This window comes from Tympanuchus pallidicinctus, unplaced genomic scaffold (genome assembly GCF_026119805.1).
Source record: "Tympanuchus pallidicinctus isolate F22 unplaced genomic scaffold, pur_lepc_1.0 scaffold22, whole genome shotgun sequence".
Classification (NCBI taxonomy): domain Eukaryota; kingdom Metazoa; phylum Chordata; class Aves; order Galliformes; family Phasianidae; genus Tympanuchus; species Tympanuchus pallidicinctus.
The window spans coordinates 29,724,723-29,734,044 of NW_026294739.1; the positions used below are offsets into that span (position 1 = coordinate 29,724,723).

Genomic DNA, 9,322 nt, shown 5'->3' on the forward strand with positions numbered 1-9,322 from the left:
GAGAACTGCAGAGATTATACCATAGATCAATCTTTTGATACATACTATGGCACAGTTTGTTTTTAAAAGTTATTTGTTTTAAGAAAAAGTATCTATGTTAGTGTATTGCAAGAAGTACTTCTTAGTATAAGTGGCCTTTTTAAAGGTGTAGCGTCATCTTCCTTTCATTACTTGCCATGTTAATAGAATAGCAGATGCTCAGGCAAGATTCAATTCACCTTAATTCGTTCAAGCTTAATTAGCAGCTGGGATGCATCTGTGCATCAAGTAAACATGCAGATAGTGACAGCCTGAGTTAAAGGAAAAAAGTAAAAGGCTTTTGTTCATTAACCACATGTTCTTGGTTGTGAGTACTATATGCTCAAGGCAGAATTATGTTTAGATTCCTTTTTTTTTGTAAAAGACAGAAGCCTTCATACCTGCATCCTTGTTCCCTGCGTGCTCATGCTGGTAAGTCATGCGAAAATGGGAGCAATCCCACTATGAGATGTTTCTGTGCAGGTAAACGTTTGTACCATCACAGCTTAAATATATGTCTCAAGCTTGTATAAACAGAAGAGAATATTTTCTTCGAGAATTAGGTAGACAAAATGGACCCCTTGAGATGTAATTAGGAATTATTTACAACTCTGAATAATGATCATGCAGTACCTTGCACAAAGCAAAATAAGCAAAACCCATTCTGAAGAGATCCCTGCTGCCATTAAATATGTGACTAACTAGCAAAATGAGGGGCATAACTGTAAGAAATGTGCAATGCCTTTGCAGTAGTTTTGGTTCCAATGCTCTTAACTATAAATTCCATATTTGTATATTAACGGATGCTGAGTAAGTGATGAAAGTAGCAGAGTTTTTTGAAAGTGGAAACATTTAGAACATAGAATTACTTCTGTTTACAGTCAGAGTGTAAGATTTTGGACAATAATAACCAATAGAGACATTATTAAGATCTCACTGTAGTTAAAGTAAATGCAAGTCAAATCTAAGTGTTAGTTCATAAGGTAGCCCAGGACAAGGCTTTGGCAGATAACACAGAGAATTGCATCCTAGGCGTGGCTTTAATTTTCCAAGATTTTCCATATTATATAAGGAGTAAAAAAGGAATCTTTGTTTCTTCTTTTTTATATAAATCCAGCATCTTTTGACTATCAAACAGCCACAATCAAAATCTTAGACTTCCACTTCTTTATTTTGTAGTAAAGAATCCTATGAGAGATGACATGAGGTGTTTTACAGCTTGCCAGGATGTAGTATTTTATAATGTGGTTAATGCAATGCTAATGTTTTCTTTAGAGGAAGTTCTATGAATTTTGCAAAAACAGGGTTAAAAAGTTTGAAAAAGAATGATGACATCATGGTAGGAATTGGTTGTGAGATCGCTGTAAGATGACAGAGTCTAATGTAAGAAAATGGTATAACAGTGGGTAGAATGGCAATAAACTGGATGCTGGCCGCTCTCGTATTTTTCAGGTTTGTTATCTTCTTTGTGAAAATTCCTTCAAGATTGGTTTAGGCACTGACGGCTGATAACAGAGAGCTTATCATGGAGCTGACAGCTGAGGACCTTGCATCTCTGAACCTACAACTGTATATGCTGTTACACAAAGATGTACAGCAGTATTGAGGATAAACTAATGTAAACATGGCTTTTGTCTGGCCTTTAGGGTAGCTGGCCTGTCCAAAAGCATTTTTTCAAATGTGTTGTTCTCTCACATATCAGCTAATCATATACATTCAAGGTTTCCACCAGATTTTCCTTTTTCTTTTCATTCCAGACTGTAATAACCATTTGTATTTTATAGGATATTTAAATTCACTTGGAGTGTAAAGGCAGAATGTCTAAATCAATGTACAAGGCTGAGAAGGCATCAGAGACAGATTTGAAAGAGGTAAGATTTGATATAGACCATTTCATTGATGTTTATTCGCTCATGGTAATTTGATAGCTGTGCTTTGCTAAATTCAGCTGCATTTCACCAATTGCAAATGGGTCAGGGCAAAACAGATGTGTGATCAATGTTCATACTGAATATAAAGGCCCTGAAAAAAAAGGCCTATGGAAACCATCCGTTCCAGCAGCAGGGGGCAACAGTACCACACAGATAACATCTTATTGCCCCGGGGTGACAAGGACTGGGGAAGGATGATCTGAGGTCATAAAGTGGTTTCAAACCGAAACTAATCCTCAACATACTTCCCTGATATTTATTATTATATTTTTATAATGACAGAATTAAAATATACCTTTAAAAATTACATTTTCATTTAAGTACCAGACAGCAAACTCGTTGCATCGCCTTGGTCACATTACTAACGTATGTACCTGTATGTGCAGACCCATGGTCCATTTTGAAGATTGGTTCCCTGTGCTCAATAAATTTCTGACAGAAGCTAGAAGTAAAGTTCTCAGCCACTTCAGAGATGCATAATCAGGCCAGCGGTAAATTTTGATGTACAGCTGTTTTGTGGGCATTGCAAATGCCAATTGATTCATTATTTATAATGGCACATTCTGGATTATGAATACAGATTAAAAAAACTCAGCAAAACCTACTGGAAATTGAGTATATCTTTTTTTATAAAATACCTGGGGATACTGCATTTCAAAAGTATTCTAGAAGTAAATCTCAGTATTAAGGCCATTTCCATAAGTTTTTAATGCTAAGCCTCTTTAGCTTAACAATGAAAACACTTAACTTCACAGTTTGACAGAGAAGTATATTAGAAAATGTCATGGAAGGACTATGTCATTCCAGTAATTCATTCTCCTTATGAAAATTATCCAACAAAGTCTTTATGATTTGTGAGAGACATTGAACAAAAATTAACTATCAAATAAGTCATTCACTGGGCATACTCGCTGTTACCCTTTTTTGTTTGAAATATCTATGAGCATCCCATAGAAATGCCTGTGTGTTTTCCATAATACTTCCTATTTGGATATCTGTAAGTAACTTGTTGTGAACATCTGAAAATGGATTTATAAAGAATTGTTTAATTATATAAGTCCACCCCATTCTAGACTTGTAAGGGCTTATATTGGAAGTATGTTAGATATTCATTGAATTTATAAAAGCGAACAGAGACTATTGAGCGTAACCATTGGGTTACACCAGTGAGGTTTTATGGAGTTATACTGACTCTTGCAATTCCCTGGGTGCTCACCAATACTAAACACAGACGCTAATACATTGGGTGACTGTTATTGAAAATGTTAATTGTATTATAACTTTGATATTTTTCTAACATTTCAGTGAGCCATCTCAGCCCACTAACATAACAGAAAACTGCACCAGACATTCTCAGCAAAGGAATTTTTCTGACAAAGCCAATTTCTGCTGCCTTATAAGGTATAGTTGTTCTTTACTGGATATAACATCATGTTATGCAAATATTCTGCTAAAATAAATGGCCCTGGTAATATAGAACAGAATTTATTTATTACAGTGGGACAACATGGTCTCATTACATTATGCATGTGGTACAAAAACTGCATTTAGGCTGGTAATTGAGCAAATCATCAAGGATTGCATATACTGTGATCAGGTGTGCAGTCTATGTTTTCATTTGGGGAAATATCAATGTAATTTAATACTGTGTCTTCTTAGAACCAAAAGTAAGTAAAGATCGTGTACTCTGAGCATTCATTGAAAGAGAGTGCAAAAAAACCCCAGCAAAATGACAAAAAAGCAAAACAAAACAAAACAAAAAAAAACAACAAATAGGGATGGCTGAACCAAAAATGACTCTGAAAGCCAATCTTAGTGCACCATTTTTTAGGGTCTTTTTTTTCATTCTCTGTCCCAAGTAATTTATTTGGTTGCTTATTTAAATAAAAGTGAGGTAAACAGTTTGTGGTAGCAAAAAAAAATCTGAGTACACAGCTTCCCAAGTGTAACTGAGGAAGAGTGAGCACTTGAAGGGCGACTTCAGTAAGACCTAAAATAGGGATGTTGCCATTGGTGGGTTAGCTCTGAGGGGAGAAAATTCCTTGTGACTTCTGACAGGAGCACTGTAACTTCCCATTAAGACCTTCAGTCCTGCGTTGTCTCCTTGACACCATTTGTATTTAAATGCAGCCAAGAAGATTTAAAAAAAACCACCATCTTTTATATGTTAAAAACCAATTCCAGGAGGTTTGCATTTGATATTTCAAATGGCAGTTTACTTCTATCTTTGACATTTTGTCTCAAATATTTCAATGAGCAATGAAGTCATGAAAGTCTAAGCATTTTTAGTGCTTTTCCAGTACTTCTGTGACAATTGAAGGTTTTGTTATTTATTTACCTTACAAATTGACATTTCTTGATTGTAGTTACTTTTAAGCTTTGTTTGCTGGGGGGGTGTAAGAGAGGTCATAATGGATGAATGCATTTCTGGAGTAAATGTGTATTTCTGCTCAGAAATTCAGATGTCAGCTTCAGATTGTTGAAGTACCTGCCGATCATGTAGATATATTAACTTTTTCTTTTTACTCACCCAAAGTCTTTTTGACAATAATCATGCAGACGCCTTTTGGTTCATAGACTCATCTTCAGTGGAACTGTGTAGGTTTGTATTAGTTAAAAATCTAATGGTCTGGGACACACAAAATAAGAGGGATTAATCTTTACTGGAGTGACAGGGCTATGCAACCTCATGGCATAGCAAGGAGAGCTGACATTATCAGAAAAAGCTCAAGAAAAGTAAAAATAGAATAGGTCACCTCCATCAATTTCTGGTCTGAGAAAAGTGTAACTCTAAAAAAAGCAACAGTGAATGTCTTTAACAGCTATAGATTAGCGAGTAAAAGTGGATCTAAAAATCTTACTTTTTCAAGGAGATGTTCAATACTTATCCAGTGAAGAGATCGCAGACTTTTAAAAGGATTAAACCAATGATTACACTAAAATAGCAGTGCCACTTAGAAAAAGACTTCTAAATCACAGAGGCTGAAGTAAGGGCAACAGGGAGCAGGCATGAAAAGGGCTTGTGCTAAAGGGCTACCACACTAGGGGAGCTGGGAAGAGGCTTGGTTTTTTCACACCAGTAGCAGAGACCACTACACTTAAGGAGTTTGCAATGAGATTGACAGCTGGTAAGACAAAGATAGTGTAAGGAGAATGTTAAAGGGAAAAGAAAAAAAAAGAAATAGAAGAAATATTCATAAAGATACAATGAAAGCATTTTGAGTCTCTTCTAACAGGTAATTTTAGTAATCAGTAAATACTATGTGACGTATAGGCAGTGTTTGTAGTAAATAGAATAAATGGAATAATACATGGCCTGCAGTATGTATAAAGATGTGCTTGAAAATTGAAGAAGCAACTAGCTTTTAAGCATGGCATTAGAAGTATGTTGACTTTAACATAATTAAACAGCTTTCTGCAGAATAAACTCTTACTCTTTGAACAAGCAGTTCTACATTATGTCATTAACATTACTGAATGATAAAAAAACAGGGAAGATTTGTTCCTCAAAGTTGTATTTTTGCATACTAAGGAGCAGAGCAGAGAAGCCAAATCCAATTGCCAAAGCTACTATTAAAGCAAGAAAAGCATTTAGATGGGATTTGCTCAAATACCATATACTGTAGAAGGCAACTAGAGTCTAATCCACTGCAGTGATTCTGGTGGGAAATAAGAACACCTAGGCCCATAGGATTACTTTGTTTTAAGAACAGGGCAGAAAAAAAAGAGAAATTATATCTAAATCCATTCATTTTGGAAATTAATTACCTTGAAATGACAACCTTGAGAAGGAGGGTCACTCAATGTCCTATCCAAAATACAGCAATGTTAGGGGGAAGATCTTCAGTGAGTCCACAGACTATGTGGTATGGATGTGGTGGAGGTGGCTTAGAAAACTTGGAGTTAGAGAAGTTGCTCAGGGCTGTGCTATACTGCACTTTTTTCCATCATATGTACACAGCCTGGACATATTGTCACATATTTAGATTCAAGTCAAGGGTACATTTCTTGGATCATATTTTTTAGCTGCCACAAAAGGTCCAGTGTTAGTAGAGCTAAAATCTACTACAAACTTGGCCCTGATTTGTAATGGCCCTTTTTGGCTGTTCCTGGCAGATCAGCAGAAGAGGTTGTTCCTTATCTCCTAAAGTGTGTCATTTCTTCGAGTACTGTGTTCAGGGAGAAGGCAGACTGAATTGCCTCAACTTGAAGTGCTGAAAGTCGGATGTTCTCAAGCGCACAGCTTAATCATGAACATTATATAAAATCGAATACCCTGTTGTTAGAAAACCAATCTCTCTATATTGTTAGTCATGAATTGCCCTGTATTAGACATGAAAGATACTGTTGCTGCATTTGTTATGTTGCAGTTGTCTGAAATTTTTCATGTGGAAAGTTTTCCAATTGAAAGATACAGTTGTGCCAAAAAGCATTTTTAATGAAAAATGTCAGTTGGATCGGAAAAAAATCAATCAGTTAAAAACATTGGAGGATTTTTCTTTTTTCTTTTGGTTCAGCTTTTAAGGAAGGTGAAAATGAAAGATGAAAATGAGACCTTGCACAGTTATCCATGTCCCCAGCACTGTGAAGAGCATGCTGCACTTGCCCTTTTCCCATGAAATGGAGGACATATTTCTTGAGAAATTTCTTGAGGCCACTGACACGATTTTCCCATAAACATGGCTGAAACTGTGGTTTGTATCTATCCGGAGTTTAAACAGAAACATCTATTTGCCAAATATAATAATAATAATAATAATAATTTGAAAACCACAGCATTTGAATAGGAAATGCACCCCCTCAGGTCCTCTGCGAATGAGTTCAGAGGCAGTGTGTCACTTAAAGCTCTCACAAATGTGTCACCCAGATAGTTATATTTCATGAATTATTTTGTTTGGCATTTGGCAGTATTTTTCCTCTTGAAACCCCCTACCAACCAGCTGGTTTATACACAGCATCTGAGGTAAATAAGGTAAGACTTTCAACTCCATTTACGAAAGAAGAAATTGATAAGCGGAAAGGTCATCCTGCCTTGCTGATTTCCTCTCTGTGAGCACCTTTAGTGAATCTTGAGGGTTTTTTTCCCCGTTCTGAACTCAAATTAGGAGACAATGCTGCTGCTTCTTTATGCCCCAAATGCTCAATAAGCAGCAGTGAACTGAGAACGCAGACTTGCATTTTAAAGCTACGAGCTTAAATAGAAAAGCTTAAAAAGCAGTTCCAAACTTAACTGAGGGTGATAACTAATATAAGGATCTGATAGCATAGAAATTATCGGGAATAGCTGATGCCTCAGTTAAGTATTTCTGTATTAGATATGTCAACGTTTGGTTCAAAGGAATTACAAGGATTGGATTTTGTTTTACTGCCTCAGCATTCTTCAATGTGGAGGAAGGTTAGATACTGAGGTCTTTAGACGTCCTGTAGTTTTCCACTAGTGTGAAAGAGCAGATACTGTGCCCAAAGGGCTTTTTAAACTGAGCGTGGACTGTTACTGACTAAATGCTTAGTTTAATTTGCGTGCCATTCTCTGCAAAGTGTCCTGATTTCAACTGGCATGAAAGAAAACTGTTAAGGTGCTGAGAGAGGTGACTAATTAACGATTGTGAAAGAGAGATTAAAATCCAGTCAGCCTTTGTAAAGGGTTAAGTGGCCAGTTGAGATGTCCTCTCCTGTGAGAGGGCATGGAGCTGATATATATACAGCCTGCAGCTTCTGTACTCAGTCTAAAAGAAAGCAGTTTTAAGGTGCTCCTAATTACTTGTCAATGGGGGATCTATATATTCCCTGATCAGTGCAGAGATTTAAAAGGCATCGGGACAAGATTCTGCCCTCTTCACTGGCCTAACACAAACTATCCTTGAGAGGATCACAGCAATTCACCCTGCTTTTTTTTTTTTTTTTTTTCTTCCTTTTTTTTTTTTTTTTTGTAGTCTAATGCCAATTACATTATCTTTAACACTTTCAATTTTAATGAAAAGAGGAGAAATAGCAGCTCTGCAGGATCATTTCAAGGGGATTCTCGTCTAATATAAAGACAATAGAAGAAGACACGATGTGTAAATTGTGGCCAAGAGGTAAAAGAGAGAGAAATAAAAGAAAGATAAATTGCAAAAACGTTTTAATACGGCAGTGTACAAAGAACCTCTTTGTAATCTCACACTACTTTTACTCCGGTGTAAAGATATGAGGGCTCATGTGCAAAAGTCAAACGACACAGGAATAGTGCTTCCTACTACACAAAACAAACAGTGGTCTTCTGAGAAGAAAGAAAAAAAACTAAAAGAGGGCAAGTAATAGAATCTCATGTTTCCCAACTGTCAAGAAGTGCCTTTTGATCAGTTTTATCAAAAGCTGCACTGATTGTCTTGAACTATAGCTGTTTTAGAAAATATTAACCCTCCAGGGTTTTGTTTTGTTTTCTACTAAATTTTAGTGCCTGTAAAAAGGGCATTGGAACTGGGTGTAGGTAACACTGTACAGCCCGATCCTTTGAGATGCTGGATTTCTCAGGGTTCAAGGGTTCTTAGCAGTTTTCTCAAAGCTTAGGAAACGTTTTGAAAACATAGATGAAATCCACCCCACTTTAGGTATTGAAATGAAATGACCAGATTGTATTTTATTCTACCTTTATAGCTTTCAGTTAAGAAAAATACGTCCTCCAGCTGATTAAGAGGAAAGGTATTTCCAGGTTGAATACAGTTTGTAGTACTGCTTACCCATCTCAGAAAGGCTAAAACAGAACTAGAGGAATAGAGATGGGTGACAAAGAACAAAATACCTTGTGTCCAAGGGCAGATGCAAGTTTAATATTTTCAACACAGAAAAAATCACACTGACACAAAAAGGTGGTAAAAATACGCAACAAAATTATGAATGGTGTAGGGAGGGATCGTTCTCATGATGAAAACATAAGTCAATATCAAATAGAATTATTCAGTGGTAGGAATTAGAAAGTACAAATAAGCTGTTAGAAACAAGTTAGTTAAACTCCAGAGCATATTGCTGCAAGACAGGGTAGAGATCAGAATCATAAATAAGTGGGTTAAAAAGATATTTAGACAAACTCCTTGGTGAAAGATGTTAGAACTTACAAAAATACAGAAAGTTCCTAAGTTATAACTTCCTGAGAGCTGAGGAAGTTTACTGGGGGAAATATAAGTACGTATCTTTCTTATATATATATACTGAAGATGAAATGCTGAGTTTTGGCTCAATACCACTGTTATGGTATTTCTTCTGAGGAAGCAAATGGGTGTAAAATGCTGCTTGCAACTTCTTGTACAGTTTGTTGTGAACATCTTTTTCTGGAAAAAGAAAAAATCAAGGTAAGAAGTAAAATTTGTCAAGCCTACTGAGTCATTCATATGTAT

The 9,322-nt window shown here is 36.2% G+C and overlaps 1 long non-coding RNA gene across 1 annotated transcript; it reads left to right on the plus strand.

Annotated features, from left to right (window-relative positions):
• Positions 1 to 302: 302 nt before the first annotated feature.
• On the plus strand, positions 303 to 2,430 carry LOC128082704 (uncharacterized). The gene is made up of 3 exons (XR_008207808.1): positions 303 to 450; positions 1,803 to 1,889; positions 2,336 to 2,430. It is a non-coding gene; the product is annotated as an uncharacterized LOC128082704 (long non-coding RNA).
• Positions 2,431 to 9,322: the final 6,892 nt, after the last annotated feature.